General features: G+C 48.3%; 1 protein-coding gene across 1 annotated transcript in view; it reads left to right on the top strand.

The window, feature by feature from the left end:
- The window catches only part of PRDX6 (peroxiredoxin 6), a 105,096-nt gene that overhangs the window by 41,899 nt on the left and 39,054 nt on the right, over positions 1-24,143 (top strand). The window lies entirely within an intron of this gene.

The following is a 24,143-nucleotide window of genomic DNA, read 5'->3' as shown; positions in this document are numbered from 1 at the left end:
TCAGTTCTTTCCACAAAGCCTCATGCCTCATAAAAGTATTGGGCTTTGAACCCTACACACCAGATCCCAATCCCTTTAAGACCGCAACTCCACTTGCAGTGACGTTTTTCTGAAAGTTGGCAGACCTGGTAGTGCTCATTGGGTGCAAATGCTTGTTGCACCCCAGGGTACTGTGCATAATACCACCCCTTATATGATCAGGAGGAAAAGGCATGCAGCTGGAGTCATGTCTTGGTATCATGAGCTGGGATCTTTAAATGAATGGAAATTGGCCCCTCCCTAAGCCTCGTAGCGGCGATTTTTCACAACTGTTGACTGTGTTAACAAATTACCAACTGTCACTCCCACCCTTATCTTGCTCCCTCAGCTTTGCTTCTCAGTTTCCTTACCAGCAGCAAACCCAGAGTTTCTTGTAACTCTTACTTTGCATAATTGATACGGTTTCGTTGTGGGATAGCTATAATTCCATCAGTTCAATAGTCACTGTATCTACATTTTCCTGTGCAAAAGTCCGTTTCCGACAAGATATTCTGAATGGGATCTATTTCACTTGGTCAGTCATGATTCTCTAACTTCATACTTGACTGGGTGTCCTATTTGTAGCCTGCATGCAATTTTTGGAACCCTCAGTGCTGCTCCTTGCTGGTATGATGTGCCTACCCAACCACAAAACAGAAAACAGTAGCTTCAAGGAAAAGTTTTTGTCATTAAAGTAGGTCTCTGTTATCTTGAGTATTACATTTAATTGTAATCAGCCTAGGTCTTCCTAGCTGCTCAGCCAGAGTGACAGATAGTGACGGAATGTTGGTGTGACTGTGATGCGTGGAATGCCTGGGTGCCTGTGTGGATGAGTGGTGACAGTTGGAGATGGGCTGAACAGCTAGGCAGGCTGCTCCTGGTGGGGCTGGTGTAGGAGCTGGTACATGGCTGAACTAAGACTGATACTGTTTGGAACTGGAACCAATAAAGAAGACTTAAACTTACAACATGGCTGCCAGTGTCTTCATGTACAGAGCACAACAGTCTCCTTTGATGCATAATTCTGTTTGAAGGGCCTTTGAAACTGCCTTGCGTCCATATTAAGTGCTTGCCAATGTTACTGTTGCTGATTCTCATTCGATTCATTGAGTTGGTGTTCTTGACCATTTTGGTGGTGAACGGGGGCCTTCTGCACATTAAAAACCCTATAGCAATTGACTTCAGATATGTTTCCCCGTGCAGTCTTTTTGCAACCAGCTCCAAACTGGTATGGAGGAGGACCATTGGAATAGAGGAGTGCGAGGGAGTATTTGCCTTACCGTTGGTGAAGCCTTTTACAAAAAGCTTTGATTTAAATGTCTAGTGTAATACGGTGTGGTATGCAATGAGTGCTGTTTGTATCTTTTTGTTTGTGGCCTGTTTCTCATTATGGTGTAAGCTGTTCCACCTCTTGTAGTGCTCTGCATTCTGGCTTACTTGGTTCCGAAGATCTCTGGCGTGGCTGTTTCATTTTCAGTTTACTCTTAACACACCTGATCAATCGCCCTCTGGTTCTAAGGTCCATGTATCTGTAGACTCCCAAAGCTAAGGGTTCTTGTGCCCTGCCTCAATCTTAGAACATCAAAGATTCGCACTCTCGAGTACAGTTTTTTTTTTTTTTTGTCACGTAGGTCGGATATTAAAGGTAAACTTTTTTAAAATTACTGGTCTCCATTGTTTATGGTTAAATGAGCACTGTTCGTGCCAACCAAGCTTCTGAGTAACTCCTTGTCCAAGTGGTTAAAGGAGACTAATTTTCCTACCATGCTCTGCGCCACTTGCTAGTCCTACTTTTAAGAGCAGTGGGCTCCAATCTTTTCTGCAAAGTTAGTTATGTTGAATGACATCCTGAGCTACCCACATTAGTGTTGTAATCATTAGCTTACCAGGCAAGATTACATGACCACCCCATGCAAGATAGCAGCAATCACCTCTGCATCAGTAATGTTACCAGCAGTAATGTAAATCCGGATCCCCTGCAACGAATCTGTTCCAAGGCAGGGAAAATACCGTTGTACAGAAACAATCCCTTGGCGACTCCAATTATATGCAACAATGGCAATGATAGTTACAGAAAAACTGAAAAGGCTAAGTGTGCAACTACACATGACTCATACAGATTGAAATCATTCTTAAATGTACAGTGTGTAGTTTATAAGACAGTTAAAACCAATATTTTTTTATATGTAAATGGTCTCTCGTAGTGATGGCAACTTAGTACACAAAATGCATAATGTCAACAATTCACTTGATAATATTTGATACTTAGAATATAATAATTGCAATTATGTATACAATAGTGAAATTACAACTGCATCAAAATGAATAGCCTCATGATTCATAGTTATTTCGTTTATTTAGTCAACTGAAAAAAATATGATTTCTCCTAATCTAGCCAAATGGAGAGGCACACAAAGAAAGAGGTGGCTTAGATTGTGGATAGATCTTCATGGAATCGAGTCTATGCGTGTTTTGGCAAACCAAGCACCTGCCTCAAAGCCACAATTGAGAATAAACTAAAAAAATAAAATAAGTGAAGTATGCACTCTGCCTTTAGCATCATCAATCACCAATTAAATGAGATCTGAAATAAAAAATCCATAAATTAGAATCTGGCGAATAAGCCCAAAGAAAGTCCAACACAGATAATTGCAGAACTATCATCGTGAAAAGGTTAGGACTTCTTAAGAGAACCAAATAGTTTTATTGAAAAATAAGAATGAAAATGAAATTAAAGATGTGCTCTCATGGACAAACACTGGGTGTAATTTTTATGTAGTTAAAATTGATAACGCTCAACAGCTCTAGTACCTAGAGGTGGAGATGTTAACTGAAAGCACTGTCTGGCTTGATAACTGAACCGGCAAAATAATTCAAACTGGAAACAAGAGCGTTGGATAAGTAAGGTAAAAGGTCCCAAATGTACAGACGTACTCTTTTAACCCCTTCAGTGCCACGCCCTTCCCCCTCCTGTGCCGGGCGTTACATTAGTGGGTGGGGTTCATGACGAGAGTCTCGTCATGGAGCACGGTTGCGCTGTGCCCATGACGAGACTATCTCGTCACGGGCACAGAAGAGGTTAATCCGGTCTCACAGAATATACTATAGTACCTTAATCACTTTACACAGGATGTAAACTGTTTTCGGGACGGATTTGAGACATGACGGACTGCAAACAGATGAATCTAGATGAAATCTTTAACAGCTAAGATAAATTAAGTGTTCATGACAATGGTGATACTTGAGGACAAGGCTGAAATTAAATACCTGTATAGCAGACAAGATGAGTATCCAAGGGGTAATGGGATAAGTTCCTCTGTCCCTATCGGCGATTCAGTAAGAAAAATGGGTATAGATTCAAAGAGGTGTATAGTTTCATCAGTATTAGCAGAATTGATAAACATCTGTCAATGCGTAGGGGAAAAAAAACTAATACTAAAAGTGAGTGCAGTGGTATAAGACCTGTAGATTATGGACATTGTTATTAGTGACCTAGATGTCTATGAAAAATAGGCTTTCATCCAACATTAAAACTTGGTGGAAATCTTTATCAATTACCTACATCTAGAATGCCATAAAATGGCATTACCATATACAACCAAGCCTAACTAATTCATAAATCCAAAACTAAGTCCACAAAATGGCTTCAACATTTCTAATGCGTTACTGAATAGGGAAATGTATCCAACTAGATCATAAAAAGATGTAAAAAGTAAATTAACAGAACAAATGAAGACTTTAGATATCATGAAGGCAACAGCCTAATGAAATGCTGTGCTTGTCAATATTATAACTTGAACTCCAAAATGAGACTCTCGTATATAGAAACTGACTGCAGAGCCTAGCATACCAACTGTCAAAATAAATTTAAGTGGAAGAATCGAAACCTTTATATGGCCTCTATGTAGGAGAGTACTGTGGTAACTACAGTTAACATTGTGTGCATAATCGCCGAGTGGCAGAACGCTATCCGACTGTGCGGTTTGGCAAACGTATTACTCGTGCCTGATCTTCCATGTGACAAATGGCGGCACCTGAATGGGGGCTTATTTGTATCACAGGTGCCGGAAGTTGCCTTAAGGTGCTCTATGTATATCTGGTAACTGAATAGCAAAAGCATTTGGGAGCAACAAGAAGCTAGACTATCCGAAAGCCCAACAGGTAAGCAACTAGAAATCATTTATTAATTAGGGCATCAGTATCCTAAATTCATTCCAAATCAGCAATAAAGGAAATTAAAATGAAGAGATCTGATCTTTTCATTCTAACATAAGATGTGACCGCAAAAAGCCCAAATGCTAAACTATGATTGAAGACTAAACCATGAATATTAAACTGAATAGTGAAATTAAATATTTAGTTAAAAAAACTCATTAAATAAACCAACACAACGTTATAAAAAATTCCAGAACGTAAAGAATTACATCAGTTGGGATGCGATATAAATGCATGAATTATAACTTGGAAAAATATGGACTACTATCTTTGTTCCCTTCATATCTATTAAAATGAGATGGAACCAAGTTCTATCTCAATTTAGTTATAGATCGCAAAAGCGTGGTAAGATGACAATGGCCCTTATTGCTTCACGTTATACCTATGGCTTTCTCCCACGTGATCTTGAGTTCCCATTCAAATTAGATGTTCGAATGGCTGAACGATGTTCCGTAAGGCGAGTGGCATCGGACGTGCTGTTTCACCTGCATAACCTAGGTTACATGGTCATAGAGATGTACCAGATTTTTAGTTTTGCAATTGGTAAGTTGTTTTTGCTTTTATGGTATATCCATTGTGGTTAAAGGTGTCTGCCTCTAACTGTCTCACACTTTACATCCTGTGTTTTTGAATGTCCCATTTATAGGTTTACTTCCATCAATTGTTTTTTGTTTAAAGTTGGTCGCTGTTTTGAAACAGGAATGTACAACCATGTCCTTCAAATTCTTGTGCTGTCGATGCGCAAGAAGGGGTTTCGGCAGTGTGGATTCCTGCATGACATAATTAATTCTAATTGGCATATTTTGAATAACAATCTGTCGCACTTTCTCATTTATGGTAGAATGCTTAGTAACACAGACTAGTTGTGCGACTGATTGACAGATCATCTTTCATGAAAATACACACCAAAGAATCTGGCTCATGAGTTCTGAAAGGGCACTCCAAATTTCAAATTTTAGTATACATATATTTCAGCCAAGTAAAGGTTTCTAATTTAGTAGGCTGAGCTGAACATAGGAGAGCTTCTTACTGAATGCAGGACAACTACCAGTAGCTTACTTGCTACTTATTGGAGATACCAGAGTTAAAGGCTGCCAAGTATTTCTTCTCCTTTTTATACCTTCTGCTGCCTTTTGAGTTTCCAACTTCATCAGAACACTCACTTGAAACTGTCACTTTAGGTTTTTCTCTAAACTTTTAACTATTCAACTTTACCAGTTACAAAATTTCGTCACCAATTTATCTCCAACCCCTCCTTCCAGATGCTCGCTGTGAACTTGGGCCTGGACGGTCACTTGAACTGTAACCTTGTTCAGCAGTTTGTGCACCTTGATCTACTTCGTCCACTGTTTCAACTGCTATATGTGACCAGCGTGTACCCATGGAGTTACTCCCGCACACTTGACTGCACTATTGATCATCAGGATAAATTTAGGATGGCCACTCTACCGCTAGTCTAAGCCTCCCGTGCGGACAGGTTTACAAATGAGTCCAATCCCCTGCAATCAAACTGTAGCAAATGATGTCTGTAGTCTTGTGACTGCATCCACCTGGCAAGATATGGATTTTACCACATCAGCTAGACCTTTGCAATAATCCATAACCATATCATCCATTATTGAAACTAATGCAGCTAAAGGTACATGTACGGTTCTCCTACTCCAACCCTTTAATTCATAAGGTGATAAGCCTCTTACTGTGAGTATTTCTCATATTAAATCAACACAAGGGGAAGTGCATTAAGCCATTTCAAACCTGTCTGTGTAGAATTGTCAGATTGTTCTTGAGTACCATCTGTCCTTTCCACCACACCAGAGGATTTTGGTCGAACTGCAGTGAAATCTTTGCTTGATCACAAAAGCTGTACAAATTATGTGGAGCGCTTCATTCTTGAAGTGAGTGCCATGGCTGGTCTCCACAGAAGTCAGGAGGCCAAGTCATGTTTTCAGCTCCATCCGTGGCAATTTTGGCTACTGTACATCTCTGCTCTCCTAGTGGGAAATGCCTTCTCCTATTTGGAGAACAGACTACTGCCAAGATATACTTAAAGCTATTTCATAGTAGCATCCCAAAGTCTTTGCGGTTTCGTAAGTGAGCTTTTGATTTGCCAATGTGATTCAGAACAGTAACTTTTTTTTTTACCTTAATGTTTAGGTGGCATACTAAACACTGGTCACATCTTTCGCAAGATGTTTAAATCCTGTATTTTCCCAACACTTTTTTAAATGGTCTGGTTAGACTATCTCTCCGTGCATAAGCCTTATTATGCTAATATTTACTCATAGCCTGTAACAATAAATTAGGTAGCATATACTTATGGACTCTATTTGCATACAAATCTTTAACTGTTTTTTGATCCAATTTATCTATTGATTTTTAATCATTGGGAGCATCTTCTTGCAGATCCATCAATTTAAAGAAGGTTGGCATTAACCCATAAAATAACAGTTTACATTATTTGAACTCTAACATTTGCAAACGTTTGATCTTCATTTTACTGAATGATGGTACTCTTAATGCACTATACTGAGCCCTTTTGTCAGCATACTTGTTACGTAATGTGACAAAATCAATGCCATCCTTATGGGCAAGAAATGTTACAACTACCACTGCTTTTGGTTTCTGAATTGCATCCAACAAATCCAATATGTACAAACTATTCTTCACTGGCGCACCTGAAGATGTCATGAACACTTTATGTAGCAGATACAGTGAGAGGGGCCTCACGCCCGAAAGGGACAAAGAGCCACATGTGACTCCAGGTCAAATATATAATTCCCTTTTGGTATACCTATGTAGAAACATTCCACATATTGAAACACTTATAAATACCAATTTAATAAAGAAGAATCTGATTCACACATATATCAAATTGTTAAATGTGTATTCTATTTTTTATTTTAGGTCTCCTAGCAACACAGGCGCTGCTGCGCGCGCCTGGTGATCTATTGCCTTCGCTTTTTTTGCAAAGCGAGGGTGGTAGCTCCACTGATGCTTCTTACTGGCGTGCCCGCCAAATCCGTGGTTTCTATTTGGAGGGAAGCATGTTTGGTTCTCTCCCTGTCTTCCTTCGACACAGCATGTGAATACGCCTGGACATGACATGCACGCGCTGCTTTACTTTTCCTGGTTATTTCCTGTAATGACAGTGCGCGCTTTCACTTTCATTACTCTTCGCGTCCCCACAGTTTCCCATGTCTGCACTCTGCTACCGCAATAATGCTGGAAAAGCACGTTGAGTCCTGGTGCCAGTTCACCCTCCTGTGGTTCTGTGCCAGTCACTTAATCTTCTCCAAGTGCAGTGCCAGCAGTAGGCAATACCGCAGGCCTGGAGATTCCAACACAGATTCCTCCCCTCCAGGTGGTGTCAGATGGAGGCTGCGGGGAGGGTTGGGGGCGCTAGCAACGTACACTAGTCTCCCTAGGGTTAACGGGTCTGTTTCAGACCGCTGTGTTAGTTACTCCATGATGCAGAACACTGGAAGCCATCGATTTTCAATTGGAACAAAGTGTGCGGCGCATCGATTACTGTACTCGTGCAAGTGGAACCAGAAGCCAGCCCCTGCAGTGGAAGCTGGGAGGGACGGGCGGCTTCTGCCCCCCAGAGATAAGGGGCCTACGGAGGCAGGCAGCACACGGCCGCCAGAGAAGGCAGCACAAGGCGCCGCAGAGCACACATGGCATCTGTTTCACATCCTAGTGCGCAGTGTCTACAGACCTGCTGTGTGCACACAGCTCGCTAGTGCAGCCAGACACCAGCACCTAGAGCTCACATACTACTTGGCACAACGAACTGCATGCTTGTGTGCACCAGATGAAGGTTACAAGTGGCTGTTATGTGGCTGTTATGATCCAAACATTAAATGAACACTTTTTTTATTTTTTTAAACACCTGTCAGGCTTTCACTCTTGGGGAGGGGAGCGCCCCGCCAGGTCTTTAGTTAGTTTTCACTGATTTGTGTCCCTGTGCCATAGCACCGTCTGTTTGCCTGCTGCCCCTGCCCCCCGCGGCAGGGAGCTCGCAACCTGGTGAGGGAGGGTTCCAGTCTCGTGAACCACACTCCTCCAAGCCCCTTCCAAATCAGCGATGTTTGAGGGCAGAGTTTAAGGTGACTAAGGTTTCATTAAGGGGTTCCATGGCACACCGCCAGGGGCTTTAAGTGCAATGAAAAAATGGGTGGGGTGAGGTCTCCGTATAGGAGTGTTCAAACAAATGCACCTAGAAATTTCTTAAAGGGGCGTGGCTTGTGCAATTAACAGAATAGCTAAAAGATACAAAATAAAGCACTGTGCTTCATTCAGACAGTATTTGGTGGGCCTCTCGGATTTCTCCAATATTGCGTGCAGATACACTGCACAATAACTAAAATGTGCCTAAAACAAGCTAAACATTGAGTTTGCAAATGCTTGTTAACTGTATCATAAATGAGTGACTGATTTTGTTGTGAATATTTAGAGCTGAAAGTGTCAGTTCTGAAAATATCTTCTCCGACGTTTCACCATCTGTGTGTGCCTCGCACACACTTTCATATAAAATGGTGATTACAATCCGCACAGAAGTGATCATAGCACTGTGCGGTCTGCTAGGAGGCCAAGGATCGGATGAGCGAGTAGTCTGAGCACCTTTATGACCCACTGCCTGGCATCGTCCAACTCCCACAGTCTTCACTCCAGAGCGCCCAGAGGTGACTGTTCACAGAAGGCACTGTACAAAAGTCCTTCGCCACATGAACATAAAACAAGCATTTGCAATGCAATAGGTCTCGCGAGTTTAAGCTATTGGCACTGTAAATGACCATGCCTTTTATTTGTTTTTTTAAACCAAAATAAAAGGCATTTTTATTTGCAATGTCAATAGCTCAAACTCTTGTGAAAGTGAGACCTATTGCATTGCAAATGCTTTTTTTTTTTTTTTTTTAAATGGAAAGGACATTCCAAGACCATCACGTGTCATTAAATTCATTAATTCGTAATCTTATATCAACTAAGCATCCTGTAGATCAATTATTTGATTCTCAATCTTTCTTATTTCGAGTTGCCTGTTTTGACATGGTCCTTTTCTGTAACCATAGCTGGAGATGTAACACTTTCCATTTTGTCAAATATCCATGCCTTGTCCTAGCCCAGTCTGGAGCCTATCCAGCCCCTGACAAACTTCTTAATGGATCTATCTTTCTGTCTTGCCATGCAATTCCATTTGAGTGCATAGAACTGTGTAGTTTTATTTTTATTTTTTATTTTTTTTTTTAAACCGTTTATTGCAATCTCAAATATATACAGGTATGGGCCTACAACCTTCCGGCCGGCCGCTAAAGTGACAGAAGCAAATGACATACATACAATGAGGCACTCTGCTTTGCAGAGACGATAAAGCAGGAGGTATCAACAACGTGGGCCACATGACTCTGAGCCCACAATACGGTTTCGTTTTATACAACACAACAACATAAAACCACACCCGCAAGGCAACCCGCAATCGAAAATGACACGTGCTCCTCAAGTGGGGGACCCCAACCATCCAAAGAAATCCAGAGAGGGGAAGGGAAACAGATCCGGGACTGGGAGAACAATGTGCCCGGGGCTGAGGGAGGGGGTCAACTAGGGGGAGGGAGCTGGTGAAGCGGGAGGCAACAACGGCGGCTCGCAAATACCCCCGCGGTAGGCGTTCCAGGGGCCCCATATCTTCACCCATGCCCCAGGCTTACCCCGCGCCACATACACCACCTTTTCTCGGAACATGCACCAATCCGTGTGTTCTTTCCAGGCCGACACCGCCGGGGGCCCTCTGGGATCCCCACAGTTGAGCAATGTCACGTTTAGCTATCATATATCCCAGAGTCACCCATCGCGTCTGCGGAACCGAGTAATCGGTCGGTTCCCACACATTCAGCAAGCATCTCCTCGCTTCAGGCAACAGCGCGACATGTGTAACCGCTCGCAGGACCTCATGCACACCACGCCAGAATCGCTCCACCCTCGGACATTCCCACAGAATGTGCAAAAAAGTCGCCAAAGCACCACACCCACGCTTACACAATCCATCCTCGGCATAGCCCATACGCAGAAGCCTTGGCCCCGTCATATACACCCGGTGGAGTATCTTAAGCTGGACGAAACGAAGGCGAGCCGGGATGGCTACCTCCTTCGGAGAGGCCACCTCGGAAATCCAGTCCTCGTCGTCCAACTCCAGCCCATCGGCAACCCAAGCCTCGCGGAGGCCAGTCAGTAAGCCCGAGCGGTCATTTATCAATTTCTTGTAAATGAGGGAGATCGTGCTGTCCGGAACGTGGCCATCTAGCACTCTATCCTCCAGGGGGGAGGACTCCGGGATGGAGGTCACGTCTGGGAAGACGGAACCCAGTGCGTGACGGACCTGCAGGTAGCGAAAGTATTCACTGCCCTGCAGCTGAAACTCCGCCTGCGTCTCGAATGTTTTGAATCCTCCCCTCGTCCAGAGATCTCCCACTGTACTGATGCCTATCATGTCCCACCTCTCGAAGCCCTTCGAGGTCCACAAAGAGCCCAGCCTCTCCGACGCATACAACGGTGACGCCCGGGTCAAACGGTCCTTCCATCCCATAGCTGCATTGGCCGCGTGCCATACTCGCACCATGACACGCGTGGGTCCCGTCAAGCGGGAATCGGGCACGCTAGTGTAGAGCGCTCGATTGTAGTCGCCACCGGGCAGGAGCATTTTGTCCATTTCAAATGCCGGGTTTAGGGCGGGCCCATAGAAGCCGTGATTAATTGCAGCTAACTGGGAGGCCCAGTAATACCGCTTAATATCCGGGAGGGCAATCCCTCCGTCGTACCACGGGAGCGTCAATTTTGCCAGGGCTATACGCGGCCTCCCGTCCCAAAACAGACGGCGCTGTAAGCTTTCCACCTCACGGAAGTAGCGCGCCGGGACCAAGTCCATAGTGTTCTGGAGAGCGTACAGAAAGCGCGGCAATGACATCATCTTGAACAATGCCGAGCGGCGAAAGCGGCAAGCGCCGCCAGCGCGCGACGTCCTCCTTCAAGCGCTGGAGGGGGGGAAGCAGATTTCGCTCGTAGCGGGCCACCGGGTCCAGCGTAATATAGACCCCCAGGTATCGAAATCCCTGCGAGGCAATCTGGATCGGACAGCCCCGAGGGAGGACAGGAGCCTCCCCGGAAAGCACATAGACACAGGATTTAGCCCAGTTGATGACAAGGCCTGAATTACGGCCAAAGGAGCGCAGAACATCGACCAGGACAAGCAGTGATTTGCGCGGGGAGGCTAAGTACAAAAGGATATCGTCAGCGTAGAGGGACACGCGGTCCTCATACTCGGGGGTCCAACGGAGACCTCGGATAGAAGGGTGCCACCGCAGCCTCTCCGCCAAGGGTTCCAAGGCCAGTGCAAAAAGGAGCAGCGACAGGGGACAACCCTGTCGCGTGCCCCGTCCCAGCACGAATGGGGCCGAGACTCGACCATTCACCACCACCTGTGCCAATGGGTCCGAGTACAACAATTTGACCCAACTGATGAATCCCGGGCCAAATCCAAATTTCGCCAGCATCGCCCAGATGTAGGGCCATTCGAGCGTGTCGAACGCCATGGTGGCGTCCAAGATGGCCGGCTCCCGCACGAACGGAACACGCGCGAGCACCCCGTGCAAGCGCCGCAGATTAAGGGCCGTATTGCGATGGGGAATAAAGCCGGACTGGTCTTGGTGGACCAAATCGCCCACCACGCCGACCAGCCGGTTGGCGAGCACCTTGGCGAGGATTTTAGGCTCCGCGTTCAAGAGCGAGATAGGCCGGTAGGATGTAACCCGGTCTCGCGGTCTCCCCTCCTTGTGGATAACCACGATGGTAGCCAGACGCTGGTCCGGCGGGAGGGAGCCACGCGAGTGGGCCGCAAGGAACATTGCGCGGAGGTGGGGTGCCAGTACATCCGGTCGCAGTTTATACAACTCGATAGGAATGCCGTTCGGGCCCATGGCCTTGCCAGAAGCGACCGAGCGGATGGCGAGGGCAATTTCGTCCGCGGTGGGGGCGGCATCCATCAACTCCCTGTCCTCCATTGAGAGGGAGGGCAGCGCGATGTCACGCAGCAGGGCATGGGAATCCTCCTCCGGGCAGGGAGAAACCGGGGAATATACCTCGCGGAAATAATCCGCGAAGCAAGAGACAATGCCTTCCGGCTCAGTAACACGTACACCATCCATTCTCTCAATCAGCGGGACCACACGACTAGCTCTCCTTCTTATCCAACCACGCAATCAACTTGCCAGCCTTATCACCCACATCATACAATCGCCCCTGTTGCTCTCTGCTGAGGCCCCTGGCCGCCTCCGTGACGAGGGACCTATAGGCCGCCTGCTTAAGGTGCAGAACGTGCAGCGCAGCGTCAGTCACCCCACTCCCCAGATCACCCTCCAGTTCAGTAATTTCGGCCTCCACCCGGGTCACCTCCTCCTGTGCGCGCCTCCGGGCATGGGAAATAAAGGAGAGGGCCTCCCCTCTAAGCACTGTCTTGAAAGCCTCCCACAGGGAGATGGCAGACGGGACAGACCCCACATTCTCCTCAAAATACCGTTTCAAGGATTTAATCAAGTCAGCACGAATAGTGGGGTCGCGCAGGTACCAGGCATTGATTGGAGCTACCCTGCCCTCCCCCCTCGGGAAGACATCAAAGTGCAACAGGAGTGGGGAATGATCTGAAATACCCCGCGCCAGATGGCGCACCTCCCCCACTCTCCCGGCATAGGCCGCAGGGACAAGGACATGATCAAGCCGCGAAAGGCTACCATGGGCCCCCGAATGGAAGGTGTATTGCAGCTGAGTGGGATGCTTTAGACGCCAACAGTCCACCAATCCCAGTGTGTCCAAAAGGCCAGGCAGCCACGCTTGTGCCCGGGGGAGGTCCCTAGGGGGATAGCGATCCATAGTCCCAGAGGCCACCGCATTGAAGTCCCCCCCCCCCCCCCCCAACCACCAGAAGCCCCCCCTGGAAGGTCAAGCAGGAGGCGTCCCAGGTCCGCAAAGGTGGTGGACTGTAACCCCGGTGGGACGTACACTGAAACAAAGACGACTACTTTGCCCTCCATTCTCCCCACCAAGACAGTGTAGCGTCCCCTCTCATCATGGCGCACCTCGTCTATTTCTAGCGGGAGCGAGGTCTTGACCATAATGCCCACCCCTCGTGAGACCGATGTGAAGCCCGAGTGGGCCACCAAACGATAGCCACGTCGATTCATGGCACAAAAGGAGTTACCAATGAGGTGTGTCTCCTGCAAAAAGACCACATCAGGCGAAATCCGTTTCAGATATTGCAGGACCACACCCCGCTTAATCCTATCACCCAGTCCGTTAACGTTCCAGGACAACCAAGTCAGGTCCCTACCCCCCATCACATACAGAAGCCATCATTTGTCCCCCCGAGAGCATCTCAAAAACACCAATACAATGAAGGGTTTGCCTTGCGGTAGAAACGAACCACACCCCACCCCAACCCACCCATCCCAACAGAACTCCCCCCACCCTGCACCCCTGCATGAGCCCAAACAGCCCCCCCAAAGTGCAGTGTGCCTGTCGCCCCATAGAAGAAAACTAACTAGTCCCCCAGAGGAGGAGGGAGATCCCCCAAGAGACCCCACACGACCTCCACAGGAGGGGAACTTACCCTAACAGTCAATGGTGACAATAACACAGTCCAGAGCAAGGCCTACCATTAGTCCCTCAGTCCTGATCCGGCGGGCCCTCCCCACCAACCGCACCCCCCCGGCCCCGATCTCCGGGCAAAGTGTCCAGCCAGTCCCCGGCCGCCTCGGGACGATCAAAAAAGTGCGTGCGGCCATCCACCTCCACCCTCAACTGTGTAGTTTTAGGTGTTGGACTCTTATCGCACATGGTCTCTCAAAGTATAATTTCTCAAAATTAAAGGTATCCTCCATAGGAAAGTATCACTTCTAATCATGTGCTGTATATTTGATGTATTTGAGAATCCAAACACATATTACAGCCTCTTCCATCTTTTCAACTGCCGGCGTTCCTTACTTTATCTTCTGACCCTCTTTAGGCTTATCCTCTTAGTTTGGAGTTTTGTAAATACGCCACCCATGTTTACTTATACAAACTCAACACGACCTTAAGTCACACTGAAAGAACTTTAGCGAGCAACAGCCAATCGCATCGCAGCTGTGTCAAAGGTCCACCTATCACAGCACAGCTATACTGACAACCAATCGTAGCACATCTAGTTGTGATACATCAATCCCAGCCCAGCTCTCTGGCTGATCACTCAATCGCATTGCGTTTTCTTAGTGAACTGAAACTACAGAACTTCAATATATTATTTGACATTAATAAACTGCTTGTCTGTTTACCCTCGAAAGGAAAATCTATTTCACAAGTTGGAATGCTGTCAACAGTAAACTAGATTTTGAGTAAATGAAGAAAACTGTACAAGAAAACAAGATTGAATCTCAAACAACTTAAAGTTGTAGCTAGGCAAGCGTCTGACCAGCAGAATTCTACCTCACAAGTTAATGTACTATACCTGTGCACTCTGGGCAAGGACCATAACCCAAATTGGTATCTCAAATCTGAAAAACGAAATGCATTAAAATACAGGTCCCTATTAGTGTTTTAGTGGTGCCTCGTCTGCACATCATAGAACAGACAATGTAACTATATTGATCTTGGGATTTTCAACAAAATCTGATAACCCGCTTAATTTTCTCCTATAACAAAACATCAGATGGGTTCCCAATTACGAATAATGCCACCTAAAAATAGTAAACAGCACCCCAATAGAAGCCACAATCGTCATCCCAAACAACCATTTACCACAATACAGAAATCTATGATCAAAAAACACAAACTCGTGCATAGAAGTTCTCCATATTCATACTTTCACTTCAAGTTAATTCAGGACTGCACAGCAACACAGCTTGTCCCCCTGCAGGAGTATCCAGCACTGAAGTTGGCAAACCGAATTTCTCCTTTGGTCTTGGCACCTAGGGCCAAAAATTCTAGAACTCTTTTGCGCCGCCCCCCCCCCCCCTAAAGAAGAGGTGCCTTAATTCAAACTAACCTCTTCTACCAACTTTGTGGAAGCTGACCCTCAATCACTTGAACACCCCCATATTTTACCAGAAATATGTCTCCAGTTGATCTAGAGAATAAACTCTTCAAAAAGACTCAATTTAGCAGTTAAACAGCATAATATTGAAAGCATTAAGAACTGAGTTCTAGATCAAAATAAAGGCAAACTTGTGTTTATTACAGAATAATCAAGGTGGTACAGAAAAAAAGCATGAAAGCCCAATTAGAGGTAGCAAAAATCATACAACTATGACCGAATCTAAGCAGAAATTTGAATTGCCGAACTTGGAGTACTGACCACATCATTCTAAGGAAAATAATGTAGGACATTTTGAAGAAACCCAAAGGTTTTATAGATCAATCACACTATCAATTAAAATATTCTGCAAATTCATCATGGTATGCTCATGGTTTGGGTTGCTTTAGCAAATCAGAAGCAACCTAATTTTCGTGGTCTTTGGTACTAATCCATTAGTTAAGACTTCTCCCACCTGCTTCCTTAGCAACAGCACTCGAAAATGTATAATACAAATTAAACCTTTCTTAAACAATGGCTCATAGAATTAGCACTACTACCCCAAGTCTTCAGCAGAAGTCCTTGAAAATGCTACTTTTGAGTACATGATGGAAGTTTCATTCACAGTACATATTTTCTAACGATGGTTTATTTTGCTAGTACATTTGTCATTTACTTGCTGCTCCATGAAAACCAGAGGAGAGATGGCTTTTCAACGTTGCACTAATTCTGAGGCAGGAATGATCAAGACCAGGTTAATAAACACTAGAAACTGCATCCATTTTGTCCATATCGTATTGCACAACAATGTGGTGTAACTATTCATTGCATTATTTACAGTTTTTAGTGACCTAGCTAATTAATTTCAAGTGCATCATTAAAATCATTTGCAATATTCCAAGACATGCGATCGTATATTCCCATTAAAACCCGAATTGTCTAACCTACAGTAACAATTGTACACAATTTCTAATATTTAAGACCAACAATTAAAAAACAATCCTGTTTATCCCCATTAACCCACTTGTGAAACCGGCAGTTAATAGTTATACACAGGTCCTAGTCTTCAGTAAATAAACTAATGGCAACTGTTCATTATGCGTATCGTGTGCCTGTTTTCCCCGTTTGCGTATTCTAGTTTGTAAATTAAAAGTGGAAGAAGGTAACCATTAAAGTGCTAATGTGTTGTAATACTTCAGTGTGTTAAAGTGCATGTTATAGCCTCCTGAGGACATCCTCAACTCCCAAACTGCTCAAACATTGCTTTTGGTTGCTTGCCCTTTAATCGTGAAGATCAGTCAACACCTCATGCCCATGTTTGGACAACCCGGCACACCCCGCTACCATATATTTCCTAAATATGGCCAACTCAGACGGTGAGGTACTAGAAAACTGTGCTAATACTGCTTCTGTGCATGTCCTTGCCGCTTTTGACAAAAGTGTGGGCGTTAACAATTTGCAACGTGATGTTAATAGGTGTGGACAACAATCGACCAGGAACTCCTCCATGCTTAAAGTCTCCACTTGGCTATGTGTGCCAAATATTACCACCCGCAGTTTAACTTTGGTTGGCAAGGGCACCAGCCTGGCCCATTGAATCTTTTAGGCCTTTCCTCCCCAGTGCTTCGTTCAAATATGGCTGTATTCGGTTTGTCTCATATGATGGGATTAAGCCTGGCTGTCCTCCCTTGGCTAGATAGTTGGATTTGTCTGCTTCCCAATAAGATTGGTAGGTTTGTTTAGTTATAGCATTCTTAATGGTGCATTGCTCATCCCTTCCATAAACCAATTTTCTGTTGCCAGGCCAAGCGCTGCTACTGCTTTTTGCACTTGGCTATTCCACGGATTAGCCGTTCCTTCATATACTGGTTTGAGCACATCCTTTAGGCGTCCTGCTGGTGCTTTGAGGACTTGGTAATATTTTGCCTGTGTTCCCAAACATTCTGAACACCTAACTCCAGCTGGATCAGACTGATATGAGTATATTTCGGTAACTTGAAGATACGTTTGTACGCCCGACACTGGGATTTTTCCAGCAACCCTCCATTTGACCAGGGAATGCTTGTTGTACATAGCCTGCTATCACCAGTATTTTGCATTTTATGACCCTCCTGATTGGCACAGTTGTAGGGCTACACAGTTTCCCATGAAGTTTGCATGAGGCCTAGATTGTTTGAACTTTGGGCTCCATTCTTCGTTGGTGTGAGGTTGCCTTCCCAGTGTCACTGAGCCATGCCCCAAGGTAGTTGTAAATTCTTGTGGTAATTGTCTGGTTGCACAGAAGGTAATTGTCTGGTTGCACAGACTCCCTCTAAAGCTTTTTTTATGTAGTGTCCGAAGACCATCACTTTGGTCTTATTTGGATTGGCAACCAATTCATTGTTTTTATTATAGATGTTAAGAGCATCCATCCCCCTTTTTATAGTCCAGTTTTGGTATGGTCCAATATTACCAAGTAGTCTGCATACTGTAATAAGAGAATTTTGCGCCAATTTTCGGGACTGTAGAATTTGAGTTTTGGAGAGTCTTGCTCAAATATGCCGTATATAAGGTAAAGTGTTGGGGCAAGGACACAGGCCTGTTTTAGGCCTCTGTCAGTATAGCATTTCCTAGAGATCATTGCCTTCCAATTCAATTCTTACCCACATTTTGCTGTATGGAAGAATCACTAAATCGGTTACGACTCAATGCATCATTAAACACGGATTATAAAAAACAACTTTCACACTATTTGTACATTTAGCAATTTTCAGAAACGCCCCAACAGTACTTTTCTTTCTGCCACAGTGACTTTTATATTGTAGTGAAAGAAGAGTAAGATGGCACTGTCCTAGAGGGCAAGCTCAACATGACCACTCAAGTCAACGCAGTATGCATCTCTTGCTTCCACACTTCAGGCATGCTGTGAAGTCTTCAAATGGTTGCCAAAGAAAACTAGATGGACCATCCCAGAAGCACTCAACAGTAGGCTGGACTATGGTAACACTCTATGCAGGAATATACCAACAACAACTCCTAGACAAACTCGGGGGCGTGGCCAAGCCGGCTACTATGGCGGTCGCAGTCTGCTAGGGCTCTCCAGTCGGGCCGGCCAAATGACCGACTCCAGGCGTTGCTCCCCCTAGAAAATGCAACCCTGGGTGTCGGAACGGCTCTGGCGTCTACTGCCCTGAGGAGGCACGACGTAGAGAAGAAGTGCACCGGCGGCGTGGTGAGCCGCCGCACCGAGACCCAGCGACACAAGATGGCGGCGAGCGGTCCCGGAGCTTCGGGACGGTGACCCTGGGGGAGGACTGTACCGGAGCAGGCGCGTTTCCCTGAGGGTCCCAGTCGGGGTGATCCCGGTGAGGTGCCTGCGGCAAATCGAGGACTCGATCACCCCCCTACCAGCAGCGGTGCGAGAAGGCAGGGCGGCCATGACTCCAGCGGCGCGCGCTCTACGCGTTGGCCGGCCCCGCAGGTGAGCGGACGCGCCGGTGCAGACTAGAGCCGCTACATCCCCCTGGGGGCACCCGGGGGCAACGATACCTACGGTGGGAGCAGAGCAGCGGGGGAAGCCCTGGCATATGTCAACGCTGGGCCGGGACGCCTGACCTCAAAATGGCGCCCGGCGAGACATCGCTGTAGAGGAGCCTGAGACCAGCACCAGTGGCACTCGGAGTGCGAAGTGTACACCGAACCCGTGACTGCCAGCAGCGAGGGGAGAAGCGCGTGGGGACAGAGCCTGTCACTTGCTCTGACTACTGACCCCCGAGATTGACGGCCGGTGGCTCCTTGGTGGCGAAGGCAGGATAGCGAAGTGTCTCCTAGACCTATAGCAGCACTCGGAGGCTACGACCAAAGACGCGGATCGTTGGTGCGGGGTCGCTCCTGGGGAAGCCCCCCTGCCTCCCCGGGGAGAGAGGAAGCCCGCGTCTTCAGCTGACGGACGCGGCGCACGGAGGTGCTCCAGCCGCGACGATGGGGAAGCCCAGGGGGACACAACAGACGACGGTCCCCGAGACGGCCCCGGAGAGGATGCCCAGAGCCCGGACCTGGGTGGGCGCAGTGGAGACGCAGCCTGACTCCTCGGTCTCCGTCAAGCTCGACCAGGTCTTGGCTGCCATTGAGCATTCCAGAGTCGCAATGGAGGAGCGACTCGGAACGCTGGCGACGGACGTCAGCCTTATCCGTGATGACCATCGGAAACTGGTGGATAGAGTGAAGGACGGGGAGAAGAAAATGGAGGACGTACAGCCAACGCTCGACAAACACCAGCAAACTCTCCAGGAGGTGCTGCATCGCCTCACCATTATGGAGGAACGGGCGGACGATTTAGAAGGGCGCTCCCGGCGCTGCAACATTCGCGTTATAGGGCTGCCCGAAGGAATCGAAGGCACGAACCCCCTGCAATATCTGGAGACATGGGTGAAGTCCTTCACTCCGGAAAAGGATCGCTCTGCATTCTTCTCTGTGGAAAGAGCCCACAGGGTCCCGGCTCGCAGACCGCCTCCAGGGGCGCCCCCAAGGCCGCTGATAGCAAAGTTCCTCCACTTCCGGGATAGAGATGCGATACTACGCGCGGCGCGTGTGGCGGGCACCCTGCGGGTCGACAACCAACGAATAATGGTGTTCCCGGACTATGCTAGAGCAGTTCAACAACAAAGGGCCTCCTTTCTGAATGTAAAACGCAGGCTGCGTGAGAACAATATTCAATACTCTTTGCTTTTCCCAGCTCGCCTCAGGGTGGTCCACGCCGATTCTACTGTGTTTTTCGCCAACGCCGCGGAAGCCCAAGACTGGGCGGACCTGCATTGCACACGACAGTCTAGAGCGGAGATCGCAAGAGACCCATACCCTAAACCTTCACGATCCGGAAAGCGATCACAACGGCGCCCACGGGGTGGAATGAGTGGCAGAGATCGCGCACACACGCAGGACTCTCCTGACCTAGAGCAAATTGTGAAGGAACGAAGAGAGGCTCTACAAGCGGTGATCGACTTACAGGCATCCCCCCTGCCGGACGACATTGACCGGCCACCGCATATCTTTACGTCAGAGGGGGAGAATGACAGTGACGACACACTATCGGGGGAGACCTCCGTGACGCCCCCCATGGTCACTCCGCAGACAGCGGACCTCATTCTAGATGAACAATCCGACTCCCGAGCGAAATGAGAGGGGACTGCAGACACTAACATTGAGCTAAGTACACTTCCTTTCCCACAGGCCGAACTTCGACCCCAGTTTCGTTACTTGCTATAACAGGAGCAACGTCCATTTCCCCTGATCACGGCCCGATTCGCAGCCAGCCCGGCACGCATGCTCCGCCGCCCCCTTCTTATATTGTTGTACCTCCCTTAATTGGGTAAACCAGTTTGGACGCATCGTTCCTGACGATGGGCCCTAGGCATTGGGAATGTTCCCCGACCCTGTTTGTTCAGTTACATGTCCCAGTTCAACACTTTCCCACCCCTCACATGGAAGGATACAGACCCCGACATTCCCCGCTTATGCTTACACGGCGTCGGAGGACACAGACACCCGCAACCAGCTGGGGCGACCGCGCTTTGTACACTGCAATGGGCATAACTCCCGCGCATGGCGTACAGACGTGGAAACACAACACCTCATACGACACACACTGATGTTACCATCCTTACCCTGAATGTTAGGGGGCTTCATACTCCACGCAAACGGTATACGGTGTACTCCTATGCAAAACGGCACAGCGCCCCGATAGTCTTTCTACAAGAGACGCATCTCATTGCAAAAGAGGTGGGGAAACTGCAGTCGAAATGGAGGGGGCTCATCTGCGCCACAACATACTCTGCGTTTGCGCGGGGGGCGTTGATCTGGGTGCGACCGGGAACCCCCTTCCAGGAGCTTCGGAGGGTGGTCGACAAAGAAGGTAGATATGCGCTGCTGGAGGGGCTGTTGGACGGACAGGTAGTGCTTCTCGGCAGTATTTACGCCCCCAATGTGGACCAAGACAAGTTTTGGGACCATCTCACGGGGGTTCTTGCCCCATTCGCTTCCGTACCGTGGGTTCTGGGAGGAGACTATAATTGCACGCTTGACTGGAACCTTGACCGCTCCCACCTGCCCCCACTGCACTCCCCGGCATATAAGCAAACTGACCGATTCCGGGCTTGGATCGCCCACTGGGCACTCACCGATGCTTGGCGAATGCGCCACCCCCTGGTGCGATTGTACTCCTTCCACTCCATCCCCCACAATCTACGCGTCCGTCTTGACCGCTTCTTATGCTCGGCGACTATCTTGCCCACGATTACCCACACGGATTACTTGGGCAGGATCATATCCGACCACGATGCCCACATTCTCCAGTTACACTGGCGACCCCCACACCCGCCGGTCCCCACGTGGCGCTTACCACGGGACTGTCTGTCGGACCAGGTCTTCCGACACGATCGGGAGAATAGCATCCAAGACTATTTCGCACGCAACTCTGGTACGGCATCCTCCAAGTTAGTGGAATGGGATGCATTTAAGGTGGTGGCCCGGGGTGAGTGCTTGAAGCAAATAACGGGAGTTAAGCGCGTACTAGAACAGGCCCTAACCGTTGCGGAGCGCCGTCTGGCGACCCTCACGAAACAGGATGCCACATCCGCAGAGGAGGTGCGAAGTGTCACCGAGGCAAAAACTGCCTACCAAACTGCCTCCACGGACTTACGGAAGTACAACTTCCGATCTTACGCTACACGGATGCATAGGGAGAGGGATAAGACGGGCACTCTATTGGCGTGGTTAGCCAGACAGGACACGGATGTCAAACCCATCACTGAGATACTGAACCCTGGAGGGATGGTCATACGTTCTCAGGCGGGGATTCTGGGCGCCTTCCGCGATTACTATGCGGAAACTTACAGTGACCCAACTTCTACCCCGCAACCTGTAGTGGATCGATTCCTCGATCCCCTACCCCTTCCAACGATCACGAGGACAGAGAGGGAGGCTCTGGACACGGTGATAGCCTCGGCGGATGTGACACGGGCCCTGCGTGCCCTAGCCCGAAATAAGGCTCCGGGATTAGATGGGTTCCCCCTAGAATATTACACGACATTCTCCATCCACCTGGTCCCTCGATTAGTGGAGGTGTTTGCGGCAGCGCTGAAGAAGGGAGAGCTGCCGAGATCCATGCGAGAATCCGTAATTGTGACGTTCCTGAAACCGCACAGGGACCCACAACAAATGGCCTCCTATCGTCCCATATCGCTGTTGTCCGCCGATTGCAAACTCCTCGGGAAGACCCTTGCGGATAGATACGTACAAATCATACGCTCCCTGATCCACCCGGATCAATGCGGTTTTATACCAGGCAGATGCACCTCACAGAACATACGTCGGGTTTTCCACATCCAGGATCAAGTACAGGGGATATACCCTCGAGCGGCCTGTCTCATCCTAGACCTTGAAAAGGCCTTTGACTCCCTCACATGGCGGTTCTTGTTTTCGGTGCTGCAGCGAGCAGGCATTGGGCCCACCCTCCTGGCTTATACGCGCCTACTGTACACCGGGCTGACCTCGCGGGTGCGCCTGGGCCGGTACATCTCGACGAGTTCGCGGTTCAGAGGGGCACGCGACAGGGCTGCCCATTATCCCCTCTGCTTTTTGCTCTGGCGGTGGAGCCTCTCGCCATCCGACTCCGACGGGAGGGGGAGAGCTGGGGTATCCCGATAGCGGGTACAGTGCATAGTGTATCTTTGTACGCTGATGACCTGCTGATCTATGTACGAGACATTACAGACGATCTGACCCCCCTCTGGGAAACCTTGACGGAATTTGCCGCGGCCTCGGGGCTACGGGTGAACTGGGATAAATCCACGATATATCCGCTGCATCCGGACCTACCCCCACAGGAAGTTCGCCTTGGAGCTCAGCAGGTGCCTTGGAGCGCGGAGGCCCCCCGATATCTCGGAATCCGTCTTTACCATTCCTCCACGGATATGTTCGAGGGCAACCACGGTAGGGCGTTGGCGAGTCTTAGGGCCTCGGTCGGATTTTGGAAGAGCCTCCCACTGGCGCCTATTGGGAGAGTGGCATTGGCCAAGATGATCATGGTTCCAAGACTGCTGTATTTCTTTACCAATCTGCCAGTAATCCCGCCCAAGGCCTTCTTCCGGGACCTCGACTCCCTCCTCAGTGCGCTCATTTGGGGGTCTGCCAGGCACAGAATAGCCCTGACAAAACTGCAGCTGCCCACTACACAGGGTGGCTTGGGAGCCCCCTCATTTGAAGCCTACTTCCTGGCAGCACAGCTGCAATGGCTGTCCCATTGGACGGCAGACAGGTACACGGTGGAAACTTGTACTGCTGCAGGACGGATATCGATTCCGGAGATCCGTCGCCTGCTTCTCCCTGGCACTCAGCCAAAACGCACATACCCTCTACAGGTGTCAGTGGCACGTAAGTGCATGCTACGGATACACCGCATGTCCCCGGGGACCCCGTTGTATTCCCCCCTACTCACCCTGGTGGGGTGGCCCAAACAGGAACGCTACTACACAAATAATGCGCTCCGCATGTGGACGTCGTGCGGCTTAACGGAGGTGGAGTCCTTTTTCGAGGATGGGCGACTAAGACCATTCCATAGCCTGATGGAGGAGTACGATCTCCCCCCGGGACAATTTCTGCTGCACCGCCAACTCCTAGATAGCTACCGACCAGATCAAGACCTAAGTAAAGGGGAACCACGCACGCACCCCGTTATCCACACGATCCTACACATGGGAGCTGGGCGCCATCTCACTACATGGCTTTATAAGGCCATACGGGAACTGGTTAGCAAGCCACTAGATTCCCTACGAGCCACCTG

The sequence above is a fragment of the Triturus cristatus genome, chromosome 4_2 (assembly GCF_964204655.1).
Source record: "Triturus cristatus chromosome 4_2, aTriCri1.1, whole genome shotgun sequence".
Taxonomy (NCBI): Eukaryota; Metazoa; Chordata; class Amphibia; order Caudata; family Salamandridae; genus Triturus; species Triturus cristatus.
Note: the sequence above shows the minus strand (reverse complement) of the source record. Positions and strands in the feature narration are given on the sequence as shown.